Source organism: Pocillopora verrucosa, chromosome 7 (genome assembly GCF_036669915.1).
Source record: "Pocillopora verrucosa isolate sample1 chromosome 7, ASM3666991v2, whole genome shotgun sequence".
Classification (NCBI taxonomy): Eukaryota; Metazoa; Cnidaria; class Anthozoa; order Scleractinia; family Pocilloporidae; genus Pocillopora; species Pocillopora verrucosa.
This window is the reverse complement of record NC_089318.1, coordinates 21010779-21020778: the sequence shown is the minus strand read 5'-3', so window position 1 is coordinate 21020778 and position 10000 is coordinate 21010779. Positions and strand designations below refer to the sequence as shown.

At 38.3% G+C, this 10000-nt stretch overlaps 1 long non-coding RNA gene across 1 annotated transcript in view; it reads left to right on the top strand.

The window, feature by feature from the left end:
- The window catches only part of LOC136282695 (uncharacterized), a 24094-nt gene extending 21062 nt beyond the window's left edge, over positions 1–3032 (top strand). Inside the window, exon 3 of the long non-coding RNA XR_010718364.1 lies at positions 2263–3032. This is a non-coding gene — a long non-coding RNA (uncharacterized lncRNA). The remainder of the gene's footprint in view (positions 1–2262) is intronic.
- The last annotated feature ends 6968 nt before the right edge of the window (positions 3033–10000 follow it).

Sequence of the window (10000 nt, the reverse complement as noted above, 5' to 3'; positions counted from 1 at the left end):
AATAAATAAAAAAATAGTGAACATCACATGGTTATCATTCAGGGAATTTGAAAGAGTAAACTGTTTCTGGTTATTCCTCCACCTGCAAAATCACATAACATAGTTATACAATTCTTTGTTGAGACATAATTGCATTTACCTACCTTCTACTTGTCTTGATGAGAAAGTAGAATTGTTAAAAAAGTTCATCATGGTGCAAAATTGTATTTTGGGTCATCATCCATGACTTAAAAACTTGCACAACTCATTTTTAAGAAGCTGACCAAGTAAACTCAATGAATTTTTTTTTTTAAACAATTTTATTCTGACCTTTCATTTACAGATATACAATTTTACATTCATAAAATAGGTTAAAAATGATAACAATTCAATATATCTAACAATCTTACGCAGTTACCCTATTTTCAGCTTAAGAAATTAAACAAATTAAACCAACTAAACCAAGCAACATAAAGTAAAAAAAAAAGAGAGAAAAAACAGGATAGAGGGCAAATCGGCTTAAGATTTTTTAAATTATTAACCATTCCTTTTCATTTGAATATCCATTTCTTTTCAAAGAAGTTTTTTTTATTTATTTTTCTTTCAATTTCATATTTTATAGCTATCTTGTTCTGATAACCTTGTATTTTAGGGTGTATTTGTTTTCTTCTGCAGTCCCACAAAAACAGTTTTCCGATAATAATAAAGTAATTGAGTAGTGTATGTGAAGGGCATTGTGTTGAAAGCATTCCAAATAAAACATTTTCCAAAGTCAGGTGAACTACCTGATTTGACAAGCGGAACCAGTACAATTCGAAATCATTCCAGAACTGTCTCCCATAAGTGCATTGATAAAGCAGGGCGTGAAATTAACTTTTTTTTCTGATAGCCACTTGGCTCCTAAATTCTTCAAAGTGGTAGCCAATTCAAAAAAGTCGGTCGCCATTTTCAAAGACAAACAAAATCTTTCTTTACGCAGTCAGCGTTCTAGATAGACCCTCCAAAATTAAGTTAGGGAAAAGATCTTTTACGTGCTACAAAGTGGACACTAGGATGTATGATATACAACGTAGAGGCTCATCTAAATCCAAGATGGCGTCTAGTTATCGATCGAGATGCGTGTGCTACGTTTTGGAAACAAACTTAACGAGGAAGTTTGCCGCGGATTTATCTTTGCAAATTTATTTAATTCACTATATCTCTTGGTAAGGTTATGATGAAATGTTGTAGTCGCCAATTTGGCGACTAACTTTCAGGATTTGGTCGCCAAAGTGAAAAATTTAGTCGCATTGGCGCCTGTATTAGGCGCAATTTCACGCCCTGTAAAGCAGGTGATATAGCGTTTCTCGCTCAGCTTTGCAGAAAGTGCATAAGTCATCAGCTCTAAAGCCAATTTTACACAATTTCATGTTTGTGTAGAGTATATTGTTAAGGATTTTATACTGAAAAGCCTTAACATAGGATTCAAGTGCAACAGAGTGAGGTAAAATGAAAGATTCCCTCAATAGATCATCTGAGATATTAAAGTCGCTTTTCCATTTATGAACAATATTAGGAGGCTGTGATTTCTTTATAACAAGTAAGGAATAATAATCTTTCGATTTCTATATCTTCACATCAAAAATGTTGTTATTTATTTGAAGCGAAGAAGGCGTTAGTGTATAGATATAATCACGATCATCTTTAAAAAAATCAGGTATTGAGTGTCGAAGACCTGCCCATTGTAGAAAGCTAATTTTTCTAATTTTATTTGAAACGTAACAGAAGGAATCATTAATATTCAAATCAAGCCGGAGATCGTGGATGTGAGTGATTCTGGAGTCAAAAAATTTTTTGTAATAGATAGGCTTTTTATCTATTCTAATTTCTTTATTATTCCAAATAATATTTGTTCAATTCAAGTCTGTTGCGAAAGTTTCACGAAATTATGACCACCATAGAAGAAGCTCTCGATAAAACTGGGAAGTGATTGTATAATCGTTAACATCATAGTTACAATTAAAAAAGAACAGTCCTCCAAATGTTTTCAATTGGTGTTGTAAGTACTGCTTCCATGCTCCATCATTTGCATTAAATATTCGTTTAAGCCATGCGAATCTCAAAGCTTTAAAGCTTAAAGGTTAAAGTAAACTCAATGATGATAATTTTATTTATACAGTTCAAGCATTTTAAAAAGTGAGTCACAGAATATGAATTTTTGTTGCTGATTTTAAACCAGTTTTGGCGTAGATTGAAGAATGCCTATTACAGGTAATGACATTTTTATCTGTATTCCACCAACAGGATTTGGAATTGAAATTTGCAGCCAGATTTGGCATTGATGGCAAAGAAAGAATGGAGGTTGACGATGAGCCTGGTAATTGTATTTCAGATAATTGTAACATGTTTTGATTTGAGTGTACTGGTTTTCATATTTATTGAACATTGTTAACATAACAAACCTTATTGGTTTGGTATAGCAAGCCAGGGGCTAGAAGATTTTGAGATCAGGCTGACAGATTCTGAATCTCACTTTTACAATGGGCAAAAATATATTTTCAGGGACTTTTTAACAAGATTTTGCTCATGAAACTCTTTGGTCAGTTGTTTTGTATTTCAACGTATTTGGATTACGATCTCCTGGAGCATTATAGCACAAACGCGCAAAATACTTACAGACGCATATACAAGTCGTATTAATCGCGGCTAATCCACACTGAAAGATGTTAGTGAGCGGTAATTTTGGAACGGATTGAGTCGCGAACGCTTGAAAGCCATGAAAGCCTTGAATGCCTTGTATGCTAAGTATGCCAATGTCTTAGTTGAAAAATGTTCACTTGTTGTAAAAAGCAAAATCTGAAATCTGAAACCAAACTGCATATACTCTATGCAATCTATTGAACAACGCTACTACCGTGAGACTGAAGAACATAGCTATAAGGGATGCAAACTGCTTGTGAAGAAAGACGACATGTTGGATTCACTTGATGGCAAGGAACGTAGCTACGATAACAGTACGAATGGTATTAATTTCACGATCAGAAAGGTGAATCTTACGTTTGTTTTCATTGTAGTTGTATGGATATTCTTTTTTAATAAATACGTGATCCAAAACCCTGTGTTTTTTTGTGTATAATGTTGTTATGTTAAATATTGTTTACGCAATTGTCTTGTCACAAGCGGCCCAAGCTCACGTCTCGAGAAAAAGCCAACGATTAATTCATGAACGCGTCACGCGTTGTGTGACTCGGTGTTAAGTTACGAGAGGAACTGCACGTTATAAGGAATAGTACAGGGAACGAAGTATGGTCGATTTACAACGATACATATTTCGAAATATGAACATTTTTCTCGTAAAGTCAATAAAACTTACTCATACCCTGTGTATCCGTTGTATTTTCTGGCGATTTCTGCCGTTTTAAGCTTGCTTTACCATCACTGTTGTTCACATCATCTACTTTTATTACGTTGATAAAATCTGTACAGACATCACACCAACCAACTCGTGCGCAAAGTAATAAGACTATATTGAAGGCTTGAAATAATATTGCGATCGATTTTCATCAAGAAATGGGCCAGGAATATTCCTCAATACTGCAAATAATCGTGAAGGCGGATCGCAGAAAAGCGATTGCGTGACGCTCGGTAAGCTGTAAGATGACATGTTATTATATACCTGACGTAAAAACTCTTCAGATTCTTAGTCTGCATTTTGTACTCACTCTGCAGTCTGCAGTCTATATTTTGTATCCGGTCTGCAGTCTGCTGTCTGCATTTTGTACTAACAGGTATCTGTGACACCAATACAGTTTATTTTTGGTTACATTTATTCGCAGAACACACGTAATCTACCACAAAATACCTGTGAGTGAGGTAATTTGACATTTTCGTTCTTTCCCACATTAATATTCTTCTCTCCTTTTGTAAGAATGTAGACATCACTCACAATGTTTCAAGTAATCCACCCACCCTACAAAAAAGTAACTCTTGCATGCATACCATGCCTATGTTTTGAAATACGTCTATGCCCTTGGCCAGACTTGAGCGCACTATTTCAGTATACTAGTCCGACACCCGTAGTATCACTACACTTGATTCCAAGGATCCAGTACCATCCAGGTATCCCAGTTACCCTGCTCACAGGGTCTAGTTTTTTTTCCTCCGCCACAAAATGGAAAAATTGCGCAATAGTACCCAGAGGTCATTGGGCCCTCAACACCATGACAACTAACTGTAATCCATTTTAAGCAAATGAAGATCATCGCAGTATATACTCAACTTAAGCAGTTGAGAAATAAGGCCTGAAAAAAATTCAGGCCTGAACGGGAATCGAACTCATGACCTCTGCGAATACCGGTGCAGCGCTCTAACCAACTGAGCTATCAAGCCAACTGGGAGCTGGTCAATTGTGAGTTTGTTAGATACCCGTAGATGGAGAAGGTGTGATAAGAATACATGAAAGTCATATATTTGTACTGCGGAAAATACATTTTAAGCAAATGAAGATCATCGCAGTATATACTCAACTTAAGCAGTTGAGAAATAAGGCCTGAAAAAAAAAAAAAAAAAAAAATTCAGGCCTGAACGGGAATCGAACTCATGACCTCTGCGAATACCGGTGCAGCGCTCTAACCAACTGAGCTATCAAGCCAACTGGGAGCTGGTCAATTGTGAGTTCGTTAGATACCGGTAGATGGAGAAGGTGTGATAAGAATACATGAAAGTCATATATTTGTACTGCGGAAAATACATTTTAAGCAAATGAAGATCATCGCAGTATATACTCAACTTAAGCAGTTGAGAAATAAGGCCTGAAAAAAAAATTCAGGCCTGAACGGGAATCGAACTCATGACCTCTGCGAATACCGGTGCAGCGCTCTAACCAACTGAGCTATCAAGCCAACTGGGAGCTGGTCAATTGTGAGTTCGTTAGATACCCGTAGATGGAGAAGGTGTGATAAGAATACATGAAAGTCATATATTTGTACTGCGGAAAATACATTTTAAGCAAATGAAGATCATCGCAGTATATACTCAACTTAAGCAGTTGAGAAATAAGGCCTGAAAAAAAAAAAAATTCAGGCCTGAACGGGAATCGAACTCATGACCTCTGCGAATACCGGTGCAGCGCTCTAACCAACTGAGCTATCAAGCCAACTGGGAGCTGGTCAATTGTGAGTTCGTTAGATACCCATATTTTTTTTTTTTTTTTTCAGGCCTTATTTCTCAACTGCTTAAGTTGAGTATATACTGCGATGATCTTCATTTGCTTAAAATGTATTTTCCGCAGTACAAATATATGACTTTCATGTATTCTTATCACACCTCCATCTACGGGTATCTAACGAACTCACAATTGACCAGCTCCCAGTTGGCTTGATAGCTCAGTTGGTTAGAGCGCTGCACCGGTATTCGCAGAGGTCATGAGTTCGATTCCCGTTCAGGCCTGAATTTTTTTTCAGGCCTTATTTCTCAACTGCTTAAGTTGAGTATATACTGCGATGATCTTCATTTGCTTAAAATGTATTTTCCGCAGTACAAATATATGACTTTCATGTATTCTTATCACACCTTCTCCATCTACGGGTATCTAACGAACTCACAATTGACCAGCTCCCAGTTGGCTTGATAGCTCAGTTGGTTAGAGCGCTGCACCGGTATTCGCAGAGGTCATGAGTTCGATTCCCGTTCAGGCCTGAATTTTTTTTCAGGCCTTATTTCTCAACTGCTTAAGTTGAGTATATACTGCGATGATCTTCATTTGCTTAAAATGTATTTTCCGCAGTACAAATATATGACTTTCATGTATTCTTATAACTGTAATCCAATGAGGTGTTTACATGCTGATCACGCGTGTTATCTCTCAACACCATGACAACTGACTGTGATCCAATGAGGTGTTCACATGCTGATCACGTGTGTTATCTTGATGATGATTGACGTTGTCATGCACAGACAGGGCCGGGTCACATGACGAATCACGACATTTTGCTTATAAAACTCTTTGGTAAATTGTTTTGTATTCCAGCGTATTTGGATTGCGATCTCCTGGAGCATTATGTCTTAGTTGAAAAACGTTCACTTGTTGTAAAAAGCAAAATCTGAAATCTGAAACCAAACTGCATATACTCTATGCAATCTATTGAACAACACTACTACCGTGAGACTGAAGAACATAACTATAATGGATGCAAACTGCTTGTGAAGAAAGCAGGTAATTTAGTGTAAACAACTGGGTTGAAAACGTAAATTAGCCACCGTAAAGGGTAAAAAAACTGACGTTTCGAGCGTTAGCCCTTCGTCAGAGCGATTAGAGGAATTGTGGGTTGTGTGTGGATTTATATGTAGGAAGTGGAGCTACGCCATTGGTGGGAATGTGGTGACGAGAAAACAGGAATAAATTAGTTGAATGAAAAGCGCTCGTTGATTCCGTGGGGATTAAGGGTGCCGATTTGGAATATTAATTTTTGTTCTAGTGTTTTACGGCTTTCCGAACTGCCTAGATGTAAGGAAAGGCCGCAAACTGCCATATGCTGTTTAGAATGATAAGGAAGATTAAAGTGTCTAGCGACTGGTTTGGATGCGTCCTTGTCATTTCTTTCCACATCGCGAAGGTGTTCTCGGAATCGGTCACCCAGTCGTCTTCCTGTTTCGCCGATGTATAACTTATTGCAATAAGTGCAAGTTATGCAGTAAATAACATTGGCGGAGGTACACGTAAAGTGATCAATGATCTTAATGGATCTTTTGGGTCCCGATATTTTCTCTACGTTATGAATGAAAGGACAAGTTTTGCATCGTGAGCGAGCGCATTTAAAAGTTCCAGATTGGTCATAGGTTTGAAATGAACTCCTGACTAAAAAGTTGCCTATGTTTTTGTCGCGTTTGAATGAAATAAGTGGGTGTTGCGAAAAGATAGTGCCAGTCTCTGAATCGTTTTGGAGTAATTTAAAATTTTTAAGAATGATAGATTTAACTGCGTGGTTGTGAGGGTGAAATGTAAGAGTAAATGGAATGCGGTCAGTGTTCTCCTTCTCGGCCGTTTGTAGTGCTGCCTGTCGATCGATTAGCCAATACCACGGCCCAAAACCTCAACTCTACGGCCGCTACATTGACGATTGCATCGGCGCTACCTCCTCTACCAAGGAGGAGCTCACTCAATTTATAACCGCCGTCAATTCCTTTCATCCGGCTCTTAAATATACCTGGCAAATTTCCGACACTTCTTTGGCTTTTCTAGATATCAAAATTTCAATTGAAGGCAACGGCTTATGTACTAGTGTTTACTACAAACCTACAGATTCACATAGTTACTTGTTGTATTCATCCTCACATCCATCACACGTCAAGAACTCCATACCTTTTTCACAGTTTCTCAGACTTCGTCGTTTATGTAGTGACGACTCTGATTTTTCCGAAAAATCAGAGGCAATGTGCCAGTTTTTCGATAAACGCGGCTATCCTGTTTCTGTCGTTCAAGCGGGCTACCACCGTGCCCAACTAATTAAGCTTTTTTACCCTTTACGGTGGCTAATTTACGTTTTCAACCCAGTTGTTTACACTAAATTACCTGCTATACTCTCCCACCGACGCAGCACCACAGTTTCTTTAGAAACTTACCCCTTTATTCGCTTGTGAAGAAAGACGACATGTTGCATTCACTTGATGGCAAGGAACGTAGCTACGATAACAGTACGAATGGTATTAATTTCACGATCAGAAAGGTGAATCTTATGTTTGTTTTCATTGTAGTTGCATGGATATCCTTTTCTAATAAATACGTGATCCAAAACCCTGTGGTTTTTGTGTATAATGTTATTATGTTAAATATTGTTTACGCAATTGTCTCGTCACAGGCAGCCCAAGCTCACGTCTCGAGAAAAAGATGAACGCGTCACGCGTTGTGTGACTCGGTGTTAAGTTACGAGAGGAACTGCTCGTTATGAGGAATAGTATAGGGAACGAAGTATGGTCGATTTACAACGATACATATTTCGAAATATGAACATTTTTCTCGTAAAATCAATAAAACTTACTCATACCCTGTGGATCCGTTGTATTTTCTGGTGATTTCTGCCGTTTTAAGCTTGCTTTACCATCACTGTTATTCACGTCATCTACTTTAATTACGTTGGTAAAATCTGTACAGACATCACACCAACCATCTCGCGCACAAAGTAAGAAGACTATATTGAAGGCTTGAAATAATATTGCGATCGATTTTCATCAAGAAATGGGCCAGGAATATTCCGCAATAGTGCAAATGATCGTGAAGGCGGATCGCAGAAAAGCGATTGCGTGACGCTCGGTAAGCTGTAAGATGACATGTTATTATATACCAGACGTAAAAACTCTTCAGATTCTTAGTCTGCATTTTGTACCTACTCTACAGTCTGCAGTCTATATTTTGTATCCGGTCTGCAGTCTGCTGTCTGCATTTTGTAGTAACAGGTATCCGTGGCACCAATACAGTTTATTTTTGGTTATAATTTATTCGCAAAACACACATAATCTATCACAAAATACCTGTGAGTGAGGTAATTCGACATTTTCGTTCTTTCCCACATTAATATTCTTCTCTCCTTTTGTAAGAATGTAGACATCACTCACAATGTTTCAAGTAATCCACCCACCCTACAAAAAAGTAACTCTTGCATGCATAGCATGCCTATGTTTTGAAATAGGTGTATGCCCTTGGCCAGACTTGAGCGCGCTATTTCAGTATACTAGTCCGATACCCGTAGTATCACTACACTTGATTCCAAGGATCCATTACCATCCAGGTATCCCAGTTAGCCTGCTCACAGGGTCTAGTTTTTTTTTTTTTCCTCCGCCACAAAATGGAAAAATTGCGCAATAATACCCAGTGGTCATTGGGCCCTCAACACCATGACAACTAACTGTGATCCAATTAGGGTGAAGGTGTTCACATGCTGATCACGTGTTATCTTGATGATGATTGACGTTGTCATGCACGGACAGGTCCGGGTCACATGACGAGCACGAGATTTTTGCTTAGGAAACCCTTGTCGATCGTTTTGTATTTCAACGTGTTTGGATTACGATCACCTGAAGCATTATAGCGCAAACGCTCGAAATACTTACAGACGCATACACAAGTCGTATTGTTTGCGGCCAATCCACACTAAAAGATGTTATTGAGCGGTAATTTTGGACCGGATTGAGTCGCGAACTGTGTATCCGTTGTAGTTTCTGGTGATTTCTGCCGTTTTAAGCTGGCTTTACCATCACTATTATTCACCTCATCTACTTTTATTACGTTGGTAAAATCTGTACAGACATCACGCAAACCAACTCGCGCACAAAGTAAGAAGAGTATATTGAAGGCTTGAAATTATGTTACGATCGATTTTCATCAAGAAATGGGCCAGGAATTTTCCACAATAGTGCAAATAATCGTGAAGGCTGATCGTGGAAAAGCGATTGCCTGACGCTCGGTAAGCTGTAAGCTGATATATTATTTATTTATCAGACGTAAAAACTCTTCAGATTCTCAGTCTACATTTTGTACCCACTCTGCAGTCTCCAGTCTATATTTTGTATCCGGTCTGCTGTCTGCATTTTGTACTAACAGGTATCTGTGGCACCAATACAGTTTATTTTTGGTTACATTTATTCGCATAACACATAATCTACCACAAAATACCTGTGAGTGAGGTAATTCGACATTTTCGTTATTTTCCACGTTAATACTCTTCTTTCCTTTTGTAAGAATGTAGACCACAAGTAATCCACCCACCCTACAAAAAATAACTCTTGCATGCAAAGCATGCCTATGTTTTGAAATAGGTGTATGCCCTTAGCCAGACTTGAGCTCACTATTTCAGTATACTAATCCGACACCCGTAGTATCACTACACTTGATTCCAAGGATCCAGTACCATCCAGGTATCCCAGTTACCCTGCTCACAGGGTCTAGTTTTGCTAAATTCGAGTCACTGCAAGGCTATATAACTGCCGCGCATGCGTTTGTAACCAATGTTGAGATTAGGATTGCGGGCTCCGCTGGTCGCCCGCAAAA